The sequence below is a fragment of the Stenella coeruleoalba genome (genome assembly GCF_951394435.1).
Source record: "Stenella coeruleoalba genome assembly, chromosome: 2".
Classification (NCBI taxonomy): Eukaryota; Metazoa; Chordata; class Mammalia; order Artiodactyla; family Delphinidae; genus Stenella; species Stenella coeruleoalba.
Window position 1 is genome coordinate 151,826,345 of NC_137147.1, and position 18,489 is coordinate 151,844,833.

Consider the following 18,489-nt stretch of genomic DNA (forward strand, 5'->3'; position numbering starts at 1 on the left):
CGCCTGTGAAGCCCTCTTGTCCTGGGTTTTTGTTTGTTGGAAGATTTTTAATAACAGTTTCAATTTCAGTATTTGTGATTGGTCTGTTCATATTTTCTATTTCTTCCTGGTTCAGTCTCAGAAGGCTGTGCATTTCTAAGAATTTGTCCATTTCTTCTACATTGTCCATTTTATTGGCATAGAGTTACTTGTAGTAATCTCTCATGATCCTTTGTATTTCTGCAGTGTCTGTTGTTATTTCTCCTTTTTAATGTCTAATTCTATTGATTTGAGTCATCTTCCTCTTTTTCTTGATGAGTCCGGCTAATGGGTTATCATTTTTGTTTATCTTCTCAAGGAGCCAGCTTTTACTTTTATTGATCTTTGCTATCGTTTCCTTCATTTCTTTTTCATTTATTTCTGATCTGATGTTTATGATTTCTTTCCTTCTGCTAACTTTGGGGTTTTTTGGTTCTTCTTTCTGTAATTGCTTTAGATGTAAGGTTATGCTGTTTATTTGAGATGTTTGTTTCTTAAGGTAGGATTGTATTGCTATAAACTTTCCTCTTAGAACTGCTTTCGCTGCATCCCGTAGGTTTTGGGTTGTCATGTTTATTGCATTTGTTTCTTGGCAGTTTTTGATTTCCTCTTTGATTTCTTCAGTGATCTCTTCGTTATTAAGTAGTGTGTTGTTTACCCTCCATATGTTTGTATTTTTTACAGATTTTTTCCTATAATTGATATCTAGTCTCATAGCCTTGTTGTCGGAAAGGATACTTGATACGATTTCCATTTTCTTGAATTTACCAAGGCTTGGTTTGTGACCCAAGATATAATCTATCCTGGAGAATGTTCCATGAGCAGTTGAGAAGAATGTGTATTCTGTTGTTTTTGGATGGAATGTCCTAAAAATATCAATTAAGTCCATCCTGTTTAATGTATCATTTAAAGCTTGTGTCTCCTTATTTATTTTCATTTTGGATGATCTGTCCATTGGTGAAAGTGGGGTGTTAAAGTCCCCTACAATGAATGTGTTACTGTTGATTTCCCCTTTTATAGCTGTTAGTATTTGCCTTATGTATTGAAGTGCTCCTATGTTGGTTGCATAAATATTTACAATTTTTATATCTTCTTCTTGGATTGATCCCTTGATCATTATGTAGTATCCTTCTTTGTCTCTTGTAATAGTCTTTGTTTTAAAGTCTGTTTTGTCTGATACAAGAATTGCTATTCCAGCTTTCTTTTGTTTTCCATTTGGATGGAATATCTTTTTCCATCCCCTCACTTTCAGTCCGTATGTGTCCCTAGGTGTGAAGTGGGTCTCTTGTAGACAGCATATATACGGGTCTTGTTATTGTATCCATTCAGCCAATCTCTGTCTTTTGGTTGGAGCATTTAATCCATTTACATTTAAGGTAATTACTGATATGTATGTTCCTATTACCATTTTTTTTGTTTTGGGTTTATTATTGTAGGTCTTTTCCTTCTCTTGTGTTTCCTGCCTTGAGAAGTTCCTTTAGCATTTGTTGTAAAGCTGGTTTGGTAGTGCTGAATTCTCTTAGCTTTTTCTTGTCTGTAAAGTTTTTAATTTGTCCGTCAAATCTGAATGAGATCCTAGCTGGGTAGAGTAATCTTGGTTGTAGGTTTTTCTCCTTCATCACTTTAATTATGTCCTGTCACTCCCTTCTGGCTTGCAGAGTTTCTGCTGAAAGATCAGCTGTTAACCTTATGGGGGATTCCCTTATGTGTTATTTGTTTTTTTTCCCTTGTTGCTTTTAATATTTGTTCTTTGTATTTAATTTTTGATAGCTTGATTAATATGTGTCTTGGCATGTTTCTCCTTGGATTTATCCTGTATGGGACTCTATGTGCTTCCTGGACTTGATTAACTCTTTCCTTTCCCATATTAGGGAAGTTTTCAACTATAATCCCTTCAAATATTTTCTCAGTCTCTTTCTTTTTCTCTTCTTCTTTTGGGACCTGTGTAATTCAAATGTTGGTGCATTTAATGTCCCAAAGGTCTCTGAGACTTTCCTCAGTTCTTTTCATTATTTTTTCTTTATTCTGCTCTGCAGTAGTTATTTCCATTATTTTATCTTCCAGGTCACTTATCTGTTCTTCTGCCTCAGTCATTCTGCTGTTGATCCCTTTTAGAGAATTTTAAATTTCCTTTATTGTGTTGTTCATCACTGTCTGTTTGCTCTTCAGTTCTTCTAGGTCCTTGTTAAACGTTTCTTGTATTTTCTCCATTTTATTTCCAAGATTTTGGATCATCTTTATTATCATTATCCTGAATTCTTTTTCAGGTAGACTGCCTATTTCCTCTTCATTTGTTAGGTCTGGTGGGTTTTTACCTTGCTTCTTCATCTGCTGTGTGTTTCTCTATTTTCTCATTTTGCTTAACTTACTGTATTCAGGGTCCCCTTTTCACAGCCTGCAGGTTCGTGGTTCCCTTTGTGTGTGTGTGTCTGTCCCCAGTGGCTAAGGTTGGTTCAGAGGGTTTTGTAGAGTTCCTGGTGGAGGGGTCTAGTGCCTGTGTTCTGGTGGATGAGGGCAGATCTTGTCTTTCTGGTGGGCTGGTCCATGTCTGGTGGTGTGTTTTGGGGTGTGTGTGGCCTTATGATTTTGGACAGCCTCTGCACTAATGGATGGGGTTGTGTTCCTTTCTTGCTAGTTATTTGACATAGGGTGTCCAGCACTGTAGCTTGCTGGTCGTTGTGTGGAGCTGGGTCTTGACGTTGAGATGGAGATCTTTGGGAGATTTTCACCATTTGATATTACGTGGAGCTGGGAGGTCTCTTGTGGACCAGTGTCCTGAACTTGGCTCTCCCATCTCAGTGGTACAGCCTTGATTCCTGGCTGGAGCACCAAGAGCCTCTCCTCCACACAGCTCAGAATAAAAGGGAGAAAAAGAAAGAAAGAAGAAGATAAAATAATTATTAAAAAAATAATTATTAAGAAAAAAAATTTTTTAAGTAATAAAAAAAACTAAAACGGACAGAGAGAACCCTAGGACAAATGATAAAAGCAACGCTATACAGACGAAATCACCCAGAGAAGCATACACATACACACTCATACAAAGAGAAAAAGGGGAAAAAATATATATATATCTTTGCTCCCAAAGTGCACCGCCTCAATTTGGGATGATTCGTTGTCTATTCAGGTATTCCACAGATGCAGGGTACATCACGTTGATTGTGGAGCTTTAATCGGCTGCTCCTGAGGCTGCTGGAAGAGATTTCCCTTTCTCTTCTTTTTTCGCACAGCTCCCTGGGTTCAGCTTTGGAGCCGCCTGTGCATATAGGTCGCCTCAGGGTGTCTGTTCTTTGCTCAGACAGGACGGGGTTAAAGGAGCAGGTGATTCGGGGGCTCTGGCTCTTTCAGGCCGGGGGGAGGGAGGGGTACGAATGCGGCGGCAGAGGCCAGTGTGACGTTGCACCAGCCTGAGGTGCGCAGTGCGTTCTCCCGGGGAAGTTGTCCCTGATCACGGGACCCTGGCAGTGGTGGGCTGCACAAGCTCCCAGGAGAGGCGGTGTGGATCGTGACCTGTGCTCGCACACAGGCTTCTTGGTGGCAGCAGCAACAGCCTTAGCGTCTCATGCCCGTCTCTGCGGTCCGTGCTTTTAGCCGCGGCTCGCGCCCGTCTCTGGAGCTCCTTTAAGCAGCACTCTTAATCCCCTCTCCTCGCGCACCAGGAAACAAAGAGGCAAGAAAAAGTCTCTTGCCTCTTCGGCAGCTCCAGACTTTTCCCGGACTGCCTCCCGGCTAGCTGTGACGCACTAGCCCCTTCAGGCTGTTCACGCAGCCAACCCCAGTCCTCTCCCTGGGATCCGACGGGATCCCGAGCCTCAGCTCCCAGCCCCCGGCCACCCCGGCGGGGGAGCAGACAAGCCTCTCAGGCTGGTGAGTGCCGGTCATCACTGATCCTCTGTGCGGGAATCTCTCCACTTTGCCCTCCGCACCCCTGTTGCTGCACTCTCCTCTGTGCCTCCGAAGCTTCCCCCCTCCGCCACCTGCAGTCACCGCCCGTGAAGGGGCTTCCTAGTGTGTGGAAACCTTTCCTCCTTCACAGCTCCCTCCCACTGGTGCAGGTCCTGTCCCTATCCTTTTGTCTGTTTATTCTTTTTTCTTTTGCCCTACCCAGGTACGTGGGGGGTTCCTTGCCTTTTGGGGGGTCTCAGGTCTTCTGCCAGCGTTCAGTAGGTGTTCTGTGGGAGTTGTTCCACATGTAGATGTATATCTGATGTATCTGTGGAGAGGAAGGTGATCTGCATGTCCTACTCTTCCGCCATCTTGAAGCTCCTCCTCTTCACCCCTTTTTTGTCTGTGTAAATGGAAAGCTTGTATATCACCATTGAAGTCTGCTGCTATGTATGCACTATCTTGGATTACCCTACAAAAGAAAATTGCATAGCAGCGATGAATGCTGTAACCTTAGCAGAAGTCTCCAGGAGAATTCGTGAATTCTGTTAATCTGTGGGTGTGGAGAGCTGATGCACTGAGGTGCTGGGCAGCAGGCGCTGGTGATGACAGCAGGAGCAGCATCTGCAGAGAGCAGATGAAGACTTGCTTGAGTAGTACTTGAAGAGCTATGTATTTCTGAAAGAATTAAACAGTATATTGAATTTTTACTGCTGCGTTTTTTCACTTGAGTTATCATGAACATTTTCCCGTGACAGTAACTATTGTTCAGAAGTATTTTTTTATACTTAGTAATATTTAATTTTGTTGACCTAGTACAATTTATTTAATCAAATCACTATTTGTTTCCAAGTCTTTGCTCTCACAAATAGTAATTTAATTGACCCTCTTTTACATAGGGCTTTCAGCAAACCTCCAATAATTGCTTTAGGATAAATTTTTGTAATGTGAAATTAATATGTCAAAGCGCATGCACCTCTTTCATCCTGAAAGGTTGAGTCAAATTACAATCTCACCAGCACACTATGAATAAAGCTTATTTCACTGATAGTAATGTTTTTATGGCCTGGCTGTAAGAACATGAGATCACAGTGTTGGGAAAACTTTGAGCAAGAAGGCAGAGAGGGCCTTGATGAGGTGATTATCCTTTTCTTGCCCTGATGTAGCTCCAGCCTCTGGGAGGGAATGTGATTGGAAAACTCAACTGTGGACCACTGTTCTCTGTAGCCTGGTCCCCTGGCCAACAGCCAACTGATTCTGGAGGGCAGCTGGTGGGAGACTGTGGGCTAAGAGACACTCTACCCGTGGATGCCTAAAGCTGGTCATTCTCTGGCCAAACCCCAGGGATTCAGATCAGTGCCAGTGTGTCCCTGCATTCCTGCTAAAGCATGGCTGAGGCCAGCTTCCAATCGGCAGCTGCTCTGCTGTTCAGAGTGGTTTCAGATCATCACTGTCACGCATCTTGAGGTGTGCTGAGCTTTCAGCAAGGTAGGAGAGGTAAAGTACCCACACTCGGAAACAGAGCAAAATTAACCAGTGGAGTTACAATGGCCCAGGGCTGAAGGAACCCAGCCCTGTGCTCTGTGCCTGCTTGATTTTAGCTTTCATGTGTGCAACTTGGGCTATGCATTTGCCACCTCTCCTTTGATTCTGCTGCTTTGGGAAGTGAAATTTCATAGCTTGTTCCTTTATGTATTCATGTATTGGTAATTGGTGCCACTTCTACATTATTTTTATTTGGTGTAAATGCCTAAGTAAGCATAAAACCTGGTATAGTATTAAGCAGTTAGTAAGCAGAAACCTGTGAGAATTTTGTTTGGCAGATTTTATATAATGTGTTTTTCTGCATTATTTTATTAGGAATTTTTTTTATAGGTCACTGTTTTGACAAGGTACTGCTGCACACGTAATCTGCCAGTAAGGTTCACCTTAAAATTGAAGTGTTCCACAGAGAAGATTTTTTTGTGTGAGCTTCTTTTTTAAATGTAAAATTGTAGGCTTAATTTCTTTAAAATACTTTCTGAATCATGGGACTAATTTTATGTTAACTTAGGGAACTAATCATCTGCAAATACAGGGATAATTTATTAATTCAGTAATTTACTAAATGATCCACTAAGAAACTGCTGTATATTTTGTAAATTTGTCAAAATCAAAACCATTTATTCCCAAATAAAGCAGGAGCTTTTGTTTCTCTCTTCCTCTTCTCCTTCCCTTTCTTGTCATTCTCAAATACATCCACTTCATAATTCCAACCAAATCATGATTGTAGGCTTACTTGATAGAAATAAACCAACATGGACAAAACAAGTATTGCTGTCACTTTTTTTCTTAAATATACTTCAGAGGCATTTTGAAATAAAATTAGAAACAAAAACTAAAACTTGATAAAGTTAGCTTTACTTTTTGTCTCTAAGAATAATTGAATTTATTTCTAGTTTTTAAACAAGAAAATCAGAGATAGAGAATAGTGCATAAGCAATTCAGAACCAAAGAATATTTGAGGGGTCTTAGGAATTACCTAGTTTAAACATTCATGTTTTACAGCTATGTTTTTGTCACATATAAGATCAAAGATTGTTTTCTAGTGCACAGAACAAATATCACAGATTCATTTTGACTTTCCAGTTCTCTGTGAAGTACTTTTAGGGTTTACATGATGAACTTCAAATATTTTATGCATTTCTATTAAGTGTCTTTGGGCTGTCATTAGGAAGCTCAGTTTTATGCATTTAAAACTGAACATTTATTTTGCAGTTGTTCTGGAGCTGGAATACAGTACACAACCACATAAAGTGATGTTTGTTTTAAAAAATCTATAATTTTAAATATGTATATGTTAATACAGTCATTTACAGAAAGATTTAAAAAGACTTGTTCCTCATTGAACACACAAATCATACCAGTTCCTCAAATTCTTGCACCAGACTTTAGAGACTGGGCATTAATATCCCAAAGGGCTCTCTAAAATAGAAGGCTTTGTAGGTGGACTTTCTGTGACTGATGCTAGAAATTGTTTTTTCCTCCTTTATTCCAAGCCTAACAGAGAAAATCATGGATCAGTTCAGGAGAAGTACATTAATAAAAATGTTGGAGCTTTTATTAAATAATTACATGTACCTAAATCTACTTTAGAGCACCTTTCCTGATACAAACCTGAGTTTTGTGCAGAAAGGGAGTTACATTCTTAATAGACATATTAGTATATTTTATTTCCTATAACTGTGGCTTTAAAAAATAATTATCACAGTTAATTATGTAGCTATTTGTATAAAGTTATGCTTTGTGAAAAGGGATTCTGTGACCTTTTAATACATTATATGTAAAGTGGTTAATGAGTTATAAATGGTCATTAATGCAACTCTGTTTTCAAAATAACTGATCACTAACTAAGTAACCATGGAGAAGCAATCATTTGAACTAAATATTAGAATCCTCTATGTAATAAGTATATGTAAGTGAGTCTGATAATTAGTAAAATTTAAGAATATCTGCTTCTGTACCTTCCAATCAGCTTTCTCTTTTTCTGCCAGGCAGTGGATGGAAAGATGCAGGACTTTTTAGAACTCAAGAATCTAGAAAAAAACAAAACCAAAAATAAACTCCCCAAATATTTAGAATGTAAAACCATGGCGTTGAATAAAGACGCTGACCTACTAGAAAATGGACTTGAGGATATGGGGAGGGGGAAGGGTAAGCTGTGACAAAGTGAGAGAGTGGCATGGACATATATACACTACCAAACGTAAAATAGATAGCCAGTGGGAAGCAACCGCATAGCACAGGGAGATCAGCTAGGTGGTTTGTGACCACCTAGAGGGGTGGGATAGGGAGGGTGGGAGGGAGGGAGACACAAGAGGGAAGAGATACGGGGATATATGTATATGTATAAATGATTCACTTTGTTATAAAACAGAAAGTAACACACCATAGTAAAGCAATTATACTCCAATAAAGATGTTAAAAAAAAAAAACAAAAAAAACCATGGTGTTATCTAACAATGTGGTGTTATGCTTGTTAAGAGTAATAAAGGAATGCAAATATATTCGGATTTTAATCTTTTTCTAGATACATATCAGCTGTGGCAGGATTGCAGGAAAGTTCATGCTCATTGGTCAGTTAATTACACCATGATTGTTCTGACATAGGACCTTATCTGAGGCAATTGTCCTGATGGCTTTCCCTCTGCCCAGCTTCTTTCCTCCTCCCCATTCCCACCCTTTTAGTAGCACTTCCTTCCTTTGAGGAACTAGTCAGCCCTGTTCCAGTCATGCCAATCATAGTAAACCTGTAACTCCCTCCTCCTTAGACTGTGAGTTCTTAGAATACGACCTCAGAGCAGGCAGCAGCAGTGTTTTCTGTCTGAGCGAAGACCAGTACACAGAGAGAAGCTGGGGGGTGGGGGGGGGTGATGGAGAGCCCTAGTGCTCTTCACGTCCATGGACCCAACCGATCTTGAAGCTAACATTACCTGTGTCCTTAGGATTTGATTACATGAGCCATCATGCTTAAGTGAGTTTGAATATCATTTTGTCCTCTGCAAAAAGAATACTGATTAATACTCAGTGATGGCTTATTCTATCTGCAACAGTTAGCACTTTAAAAGGGATATCAACTGGAAGTTAAAACAAACTGATGGCAAAGTTTGAGAGAAAACATAATAAACTTTGCTTGAAACTTTCAGTCTTAAAACTATAAACTCTTTGTTGTACAGAGATAGGTTTGGGGAAATGTGTTTTGACAAACGTACATTTGAATCCATCAATGGATTCATATTTTAAGTTCAAATGGTTCATATTTTAAGTGAGTTGCTGGACTAGTCAGGGGAACAGAAGGTCAATGAGAGACATGTATGCTTTCAAGTGTATGAAGAACTGTTTATTTGAGGAAATAGACCAATTATTTTCAATCTCTTGCTCTTAATTTGTTCTATTAGTCAGTGGCTTAGACAGCCAGCTGGGATGGCTCTGCTTCACATTATTTCTTTTTGTCCTTAAGACTAAGAAAGGTTCTTAGGATGTATGCCCAGTAGTGGAATTGCTGGCATGTATGGTAGTTCTATTTTTAGTTTTTTTAAGGAAACTCCATACTGTTCTCCATAGTGGCTGTATCAATTTACATTCCCACCAACAGTGCAAGAGGGTTCACTTTTCTTCACACCCTTTCCAACATTTATTTTTTGTAGATATTTTGATAATGGCCATTCTGACTGGTGTGAAGTGATACCTCATTGTAGTTTTGATTTGCATTTCTCTAAGGATTACTGATGTTGAGCATCCTTTCATTTGTTTGTTGGCAATCTGTATATCTTCTTTGGAGAAATGCATATTTAGGTCTTCTGCCCATTTTTGGATTGGGTTGTTTGTTTTTTTCGATATTGAGCTGCATGAGCAGCTTGTATATTTTGGAGATTAATCCTTTCTCAGTTGCTTCATTTGCAAATATTTTCTCCTATTCTGAGGGTTGTCTTTTCGTCTTATTTATGGTTTCCTTTGCTGTGCAAAAGCTTTTAAGTTTCATAAGGTTCCATTTGTTTATTTTTGTTTTTATTTCCATTTCTCTAGGAGGTGGGTCAAAAAGGATCTTCGTGTGATTCATGTCCTAGAGTGTTCTGCCTTTGTTTTCCTCTAAGTTTGATGGTGTCTGGCCTTACATTTAGGTCTTTAATCCATTTTGAGTTTATTTTTGTGTATGGTGTTAGGGAGTGTTCTAATTTCATTCTTTTACATGTAGCTATCCAGTTTTCCCAGCACCACTTATTGAAGAGGCTGTCTTTTCTCCATTGTATATTTTTGCCTCATTTATCAAAGATAAACCCACGCACATATGGCCACCTTATCTCTTGGCTTTCTATCCTCTTCCATTGATCTATATTTCTGTTTTTGTGCCAGTACCGTACTGTCTTGATTACTGTAGCTTTGTAGTATAGTCTGAAGTCAGGGAGCCTGATTCCTCCAGCACGATTTTTCTTAAGATTGTTTTGGCTATTCGGGGTCTTTTGTGTTTCCATACAAATTGTGAAACTTTTTGTTCTAGTTCTGTGAAAAATGCCATTGCATATACCCTGAGAAAACCATAATTGAAAAAGAGTCATGTACCACAGTGTTCACTGCAGCTCTGTTTACAATAGCCAGGACATGGAAGCAACCTAAATGTCCATCGACAGATGAATGGATAAAGAAGATGTGGCACATATATACAATGGAATATTACTCCACCATAAAAAGAAACAAAACTGAGTTATTTGTAATGAGGTGGATGGGTCTAGAGTCTGTCATACAGAGTGAAGTAAGTCAGAAAGAGAAAAATGAATACTATATGCTAACACATATATATGGAATCTAAAAAAAAAGTTCTGAAGAACCTAGGGACAGGACAGGAATAAAGACGCAGACGTATAGAATGGACTTGAGGACATTGGGAGGGGGAAGGGTAAGCTGGGACGAAGTGAGAGAGTGGCATTGACATATATACACTACCAAATGTAAAATAAGTAGTTAGTGAGAAGCAGCCACATAAAACAGGGAGATCAGCTCGGTGCTTTGTGAGCACCTAGAGGGGTGGGATAAGGAGGGTAAGAGGGAGATGCAAGAGGGAGGGGATATGCGGATATATGTACATGTAGAGCTGATTCACTTTGTTATACAGCAGAAACTAGCACAACAATTTAATTGTTGTAAAGCAATTATACTCCAATACAGATGTTAAAAAAAATGTAAAAAAAAACAGTAAGAAAAGTTCTTTGTAAGGCTAAAATTGTTCTGGTAAACAAAAGGAAGGGGGTAGATGAGATGAATGGCAGAACATATCAAATCTCCAAAGGTAGTAGTTAATACCTGAGAGCTATTTCCAATGTTTTAAAAATCCTAAGGCTAATGCATAGTAAAATCATTATGTTTAGTAGGAAAAAAGCGTAGAACATGTAGGGGAGATAATAAAGGGAGTTTGGAGAAAAATTCAGAAGTTACAACCAGATGATGTTCCATCACACGTTGCTCCCTGTTAAGCTGACTTGATTAGAGCCAGGAAATTTTCAGGCAGTGTGAACATCTTTACATAGAGTTAAAAAAAATTCTTTTTGGTCCAAAGCATTCTTTCTCAATGCTGATTTTCATAGGGTTAATGAAGTAGATTAATGAAGAGAAAATAAAACATTTTATCAAATGAATTTATCTTTCCATTAAAAACCATTCACTCAGACTTGCCCAGTGATGGACTTCTGTTTGCACCTGTGGGTTAAGAATGGACAGAATTGTATTTGCCAACCTGGAGTGACCAGTGGTCCTGTGTTCCTTATCCTGACATCAGCCTGAAGACCCCTCTTGTTCGGTACTCACATCTCTTTAACAAGCCTGTCCTTCCTTTCCATATCAGAAAGCTACCCTGATGAACTCTGCCCTGGGGGTTACTTACTAGGCTGGTGGCCTGAGGATGCCAGTCTATGTAGGTAGTAATGGCACAAATGTGTCGGAGGGAATTGAGTTTATCATGTGGACAGAGAAATGGAGTAGGATTTGGAAGTGCTGAGTAGACTTGGGATCATGATGGGTTGTTTGGTAGGCAGTGGCCTTGAACAGCGGAGAAATTGTGTGGGCAGGGGCTACACTAAGGGTGGGGATGTTGAATGACAGGGAAACTGATTTGTGTGGTGAAGTTTGGTAAATGTGGGAGAAGTAGAGGGCCATTGAGAAGCTGATGTAGAGCATGAAGGAGGATGAGCTAGTAAGGACAGGGCAGTTCGGTAGAGCTAGGTTGTTTGTGTGAATGGTTAGGACAATTTAATCTATCAAATAATCTCTGGAATATTTAAAAGCAGCAGATTGAAGTCATGAGTGAAGATTTTTGCACTGCTCAGTAGCACCAGAATGATTTGATTGCCAACCTCTCTTTGACATGATCATGTTTGGATCACCCATTCAGTAGGACAGATGTTATTAAGCAAACCTCATATCTTTTAATTCCCAATAAATTGTTTACAGTTCTCATGGTCAAGTACTATTTTGTTTGCTTCTTTAGTAGAACTTATGACATTTTCTGGCCAAAATGTATTAAGAAGACACAGTTTTCTGGGAGCTGTATAAACCTTAATGGTGCTATGTAGAAGAAGCTGGTAGACCTACTCCAGTTAGGGATGACTGATTTGGCACAGAGAACATGTACAGTGCAGTGCTTCTCAAAGTGTGGGCTGCCAACTGCCTACATTAGAATCACCTGTATGTTTCTAAAAACACATATTTCTGGGCTTCAATCTAGATAAGGTTATATTTGGAGATGTGAATTTTTTAGATTTATCTAAAAAGTTATCCACGGATAAATCTGATTCACGTTGTAGTTTGAGAATCTCCAATCTGGAAAATTAATGCAGTCACAATAAAAGGGCTCTTTATTTAATTTAATACATGTTACTATTCATGTTGACTTTTCCTAACATAAAAAACCTAGAATTAGAGTGTATAATTGCCTGTGTGTATGTAACCTTGGAATGATCTATTATACTAAGTTGTGCTTACCAGTGCATCATATATTTAAAGATTTCTAGGCATAGAATTTTATTAGAATTCTAAGTAGCCTGAAGCAATAATTCAGAGGCTGATAGGCAAAGCTATTTCCCAATTTCTCCTGTTGCTTAATTCTTGAGCTTTTGAATATTCCTTATCTCATAGCTTGTGATACCAGTTTCATGAATTTTTGCATTTGGGATATGTCTCCTCCAAAGAATATTCTCTTGATACAAACTAACATGGTGGTAGGGATGGGGATGTAGGGATGGGGTCAATTCCTGCAGATAGGTATATTTTCCTCTTCTGAAATTAGGTCATTTAAACTAATGGACTAATCTTAGTTCCAGGTCAGTTTTCTTTGTCTAAAGCCCATGGAATACAGAAAGGACACACATTGACTTTGCTCTTATCATCTCCCCACCTTTTATTAAAGGATGTTCTTCCTCTTTCTTGAGTTGTCTCAGGTAGAAGTTTACTCAGGCATCCTTTATGGGCCTTCACTTAGTAGCCTACAGTGCCGTCTCTACGATAAAACCTCTTGGTGACTCTTCATTTGATTTCCTGAATCATTCTTGTTTACAGTACTTGTCCTTAAGTGACAAATAAACACAATTTCCAATGTTTATATATTGAACTTAAGGGAGAAATACTTGGCCAGAATTGCAGAAACCACCTGTCTGTTACTTGCCCTGGGTTTGCCTGAGACTGCTTGTTAGAGCAGTCACCTTTTTAGCTGTGTGTAAACATCTTTCACTGTGGCTCCAGTGAAAGGAATAAACCACAGACTCACTTTGCCTAAGAGCCTAAGCTGTATGTTTAGTTTGTGATCTGCATGCTTTGATGTCCTCTTCTGTAAGAAGTCAGCTTAGTAACCATAGTTTTCTTATACATCAGTCAGCAGTTGTACCTGCTTTGGTTTAAACAAAGGACTTTGCTTAACCTTGGTAATGATGCTAATTAAAGGATTTCTTTTCACTTTTTGCAGTATGTTATTTAACTTAAATTTCATGACTTCTTTTTATTCTGTTTTTATGCTTGGGAGCTATGCTATGGGCAAGCTCTTGTCCAATGGAAGAGGTGATACATACCTTGTTCTCTTTCTCATGTAAAATAATCACACATGATCTCTTACCTCAAAAAACTTACTTTGTGGAGGATGCCCCATATCAACCATTACAGCTACAGGGAACTTACCAATAGTACATGCTAAGTATCTCCTACACAGAGAGCCATAAGGACAACCTTAAGTATAGTTCATAAGGGTAATTGAACAGAATTTTCTTTATAAAATTCTTCAGTCTGTAGAATAGATGTCCACAATTTCTAAAACATTTTGTGCTCACATAATTTCCTGAGTTTTGTGAGTATATCAACAATTGCCTGAGAAAGAACTATGGACAGAGTGATAAAAATAGACAGATCTGAGTGCACTTCTTTTACAAATTCAATTTTAGGAAAGAATCAGATATATGCTGAGTCTTTCCATTAGACTTTTGAGAAAGGGATGCAAGAGAATCCTTAAGTAATCAGAACAGGTTGTACACTAGTTTGCCTGTAAAATAAACCTGAACTCCATGGTGTATTCCATGACTACAGGACTTGAAGTAGATTATCCTATATTTAGTTTTCTCAATTATTTTTTCTAATCATGAAATGCAAAGAGATAATGGCCAGGGTCATGTTCCCTGCCTATTCCCTCCCACTCAAATGGAGCTTTCCAAGCAGAGACAGACGTGGGTCTGTGGGGTTATACTACATTCTAAACAACGAGCCCCAAACATTGTCTGATGTATCAACGACTGATTGAATTCTAAATCTCTTATAATAAGGATCTTGAAACATGTTTTGATCCTGCTAGGTTGCAGTCTGCCATAAAAGAGTATAACTAAATTCTGGTCTTATGAGATTAAAAGAGATCTGAAGTTTGAGACCTTTCTCTATCTCAATTAAGTGAATATCCATCCTCTGTTAGAATACCTCCACTGTGCTGCTCCTCTGTGCTATTTTTCTTATGCTATTGAAAAGTCTAGCTCATAGTCTGGGACTGTGTAATAGTTTTGTAGAACATAGAAGTGAGGCCAGTAGATGCAGAGCATGGCTCTTCTTCAACAGATAAGTAGGGCTATATGTTTATTCAGCTGTGAGTCCTACATATGTATCACTCTTTTCTCATTCTGTCCCTTATTTCTGACCTAATAAAAATTCCTAATTGGAGGCTTCTCATATTCATCTCCATTTTGTAGATAAGGAATCTTTATGATAATTAATTTGTTGAAGGTCATGCAGATAGGCAGTGCTAATGCAAGAAACTTGCAGATATTCTTAGAACATTTGATTATGCTGTAAGAAAGCCTCCTTTTGTTTAGGTCATTTTCTAGGGTGTTGCTAACCTTGGATAGTGGGCTGAACTATAGGTGAAACAACTGTGAAGATCAGTCAAAATAATAGAATAGACATGCATCTCTTTTCCATCATATTAGGAGGAACCTAAGAAATAATAATGCTTGACACTTACCTAGTACTTGTCATGTGTCAGGCAGTGTTCTAAGTGCTTTACCTATAGTATCTAGTTTAAATTCATAACAACTCTGAGGTAGACACCATTATTTCCCTAACTTTATAACAGGGAGAAAAATAGAAAGAAAAAACCCTGGATCAGGGAGGGAAGGAAAACCATGATTGGTACAGAGAAAAGCTTCAGGTAGAATGGGGTCCATTAATGAAGACACTTGGGTGCTGGTGATATTAAGTCCAATTATTATTCTGAAAATTCTTAGGAAAAAAATCCCCAGAATGTCACTTAAGAATGAAACACTGAGAAATTGGCTGGTGAATGCATTTCAGACATACTCAGTGAAGGAGGGAAACATGGCCCAGGGAATAGAGTAGAACACCCAGGGTATGGAGTCACAACGACCTCAGTGTACAGAACAATGAGGTATTGCAAATCAGTGAAGAACAACCCAAAGCCCAGCTGAGGAATATCTGGGGATTAGTTAAGGGAGGAGATTTTCTGAAGAGGCATCAGGCCAGGACCCATTAGCATTAAGAGAACTATAGAGCAACAATTTCATGCATCCCGGGATGTACAGCTTGGACACCTGTTGTGCGGGACAGGTGGAACAGCATAAGCATCCTACGTAATCAGTCAGGAATGCTATTATGACTTTTCCTCAGTTGAAATTCTGAACAATGACATTACTGTTTAATGAATGGATTAAAATATAAAGAGGAAATATGGACATTTGTTCCTGAGAAACTCTGTGTGTCCACAATAGTTCTGGCTGGATTTATGAAAAAATACTTAATTCCTAAAACTATTGGGTCCTCAGTATTGCCTTTTCCCTTTCTTGAGGTTTCCATGTTACCCAGGTCTCTCTTTTTGTCTGCTGTGAAGTACAAACCAATTTAATTTTTCTCTGTTTTTTAAAAATTATAGTGAAATAAATATAAAATTTGCCATCTTAACCACTTGTACGCATACAGCTCAGTGGCATCTGGCATGCTCACATTGTTGGGCAACCATTACCACCATTCATGTCTCAATTTAGTTTCAAAAAAGGCACATATGTATTCCTTCTTTCCCTAGCAAGAGAAATAACTTGACTGCTGTTAAAGTCTATTTTTCTTTGCCTTCATCCTCAGCAGTCACTTGAAAAGTATGATTGTTTTCAAAATTTTAGCTATTCTGAATAAAGCTGCCATGAACATTCATGTATAAGTCTTCGTGTAGATATATAGGGATATATAGTCATTATTTTGTAATAATTTTAAATGGAATATGATCTCGAAAAATACTGAATCACTATGTTGTACACCTGAAACTAACATAATATTGTAAATCAGCTATACTTCAATTAAAAAAATTCCATACCTCAAAATTGTTTCTAAACTTAATAATACTAAGCTTTCCAATCAATGACAATGGTATATCTCCCCATTTATTTAGGCCTTCATTAATTTCTTTCAAGAATATTTTGTAGTTTTCATTGTAGAGATCTTACACATATTTTATTAATGTCTCTAATTGTTTCACGCTTTGATACTACTATAAAAGGTATTTAAGAAAGTTTATTCCTGACCATTCATTCCTACCATATAGACATGTAATTAATTTTTGATTATTGACCTTAAATTCTACATACTCTCTAAACTCTCATGTTCTAGTTACTTTTTTTCCATAGGTTTCTTAGGATTTTCTATGTATATGATCATATCATCTGCAAAAAAAATACAATTATTTTTCTTCCTTTACAATCTGTCTGACATTTATTTACATTATTTACTTACTAACTAGACCTCCAGGACAATATTAAATCGAAGCAGTGAGTGTGGATATCCTATTTCAGTCATGAAAGAAAGTATTCAGTCATGGGCCAATAAATATGTTAGTTGCAGATTATTTTCTTTCTTGTAGATGACCTTTATTAGCACGAAGATGTTTTCACATATTTTTAGTAGTTGAAATTTTTTTCTATAATAAATCAATATTATAGATTTTGCAATGATTGAGATGAACTTTTTTGTTTTTCCACTTAAGCTATTAAAGTGGTAAATTACATTAATAGATTTTCAAATGTTAAACTAACCTCACATTTCTAGTATAAACCCTACTTTGTCATGATTTATTATTTTTTACAGTACTGTTTGATTCTATTTGCTAATTTGTTAGGTTTGCGCCTATATTCATGAGAGTTGTAAATGTTTTTTCATGGTAATATGTTTGACTGGTATTGTATTAAAGTAATGCTGGCCTCATAAAGTGAGTTGGGAGGTGTTCCCTCATTCTCCATATTTTGTAAGATTTTGTTTGGTAGAATTTACCAGTGCAGCCACCTGGCCTGGTGTTAGACACTTTTTTTTTTTCTTCTAGAGGGGAGGAAGGTTTTTAATTATAAATTCAATTTCGTCAATAAACATAGGGCAATTCAAATTTTCTGTGTTTGAGTCAGTTTTACTAATTTGTGCCTTTCAAGAAATTTTCCCATTTTATCTGTTAATGAATTTATTTGCATGAAAATTTTAATGATATTCTCCTAATATCCTTTAAATATCTGAATAATATGGAATGACGTCCTTTTAAATTCTTTATATTTTTAATTTGCTCTCTTCTTTTCTTAGTTTAGCTAAAGATTTATCATTTTGGTCAATCTTTCCTAAAAACCTAGCTTTTGATTTAATTAAATTATATAATTTTCTGTTTTCTAGTTCATTGATTTCTGCTCTGTATTTAATTTTTTCTACTTATTTGGAATACAGTTTGCTCTTGTGTTTCTGTCCTATGAAGGTGGGAGCTTAGATTTTTGGTTTTAGAACTTTTCTAATATGTGTAAGTATTTAAAGCCACAAATTTCCTTATAAACACTGATTTAGCTGCATTTCATGAATTTTGATTCACTGTTTTCATTTAAATTCAGTTCAAACTATTTTCTATTTCTCTTTTTTTTTTTTTTTTGCGGTATGCAGGCCTCTCATTGTTGTGGCCTCTCCCGTTGCGGAGCACAGGCTCCGGACGCACAGGCTCAGCGGCCATGGCTCACGGGCCCAGCCGCTCGGCGGCATGTGGGATCTTCCCAGACCCGGGCACGAACCTGTGTCCCCTACATCAGCAGGCGGACTCTCAACCACTGTGCCACCAGGGAAGCCCATCTATTTCTCTTTTGAATTATTGTTTAGTTCGTGTTATTTAAAACTTTCTAAATAATTTTGAATTTTTCTGTTTTAATGATTTCTAATTCAATGTTATTGTAAACAGAGAATATATTAACAATTTTTCCCTTTAAATTTCTTCAGACTTGTTTCCTGTCCCAGAATATTTTATGTTCTTGTGTATGTTTCATGTATATTCCATTCTTATTGGATGGAGTGTCCTGTAAATGTCATTTAAGTAACGATTCATAATATCATTCATGTTTTATTTTTCTATGCTGGCTTTCTGTTCATTTGCTGTATTGATTACTAAGAGGATGGTTGAATCTACAGCCCTAATTATAGATTGTGTATTTCTCTTTTAAGTTCTGTCAGTTTTTATGTATTTTGAAGTTCTGTTATTGAGTGCATTTGTTTTAGGATTATTATGCCTTT

At 37.7% G+C, this 18,489-nt stretch overlaps 1 long non-coding RNA gene across 1 annotated transcript in view; it reads left to right on the plus strand.

The window, feature by feature from the left end:
- The window catches only part of LOC307182448, a 221,520-nt gene extending 203,293 nt beyond the window's left edge, over positions 1 to 18,227 (plus strand). Inside the window, exon 4 of the long non-coding RNA XR_013827171.1 lies at positions 17,872 to 18,227. This is a non-coding gene — a long non-coding RNA (uncharacterized lncRNA). The remainder of the gene's footprint in view (positions 1 to 17,871) is intronic.
- The last annotated feature ends 262 nt before the right edge of the window (positions 18,228 to 18,489 follow it).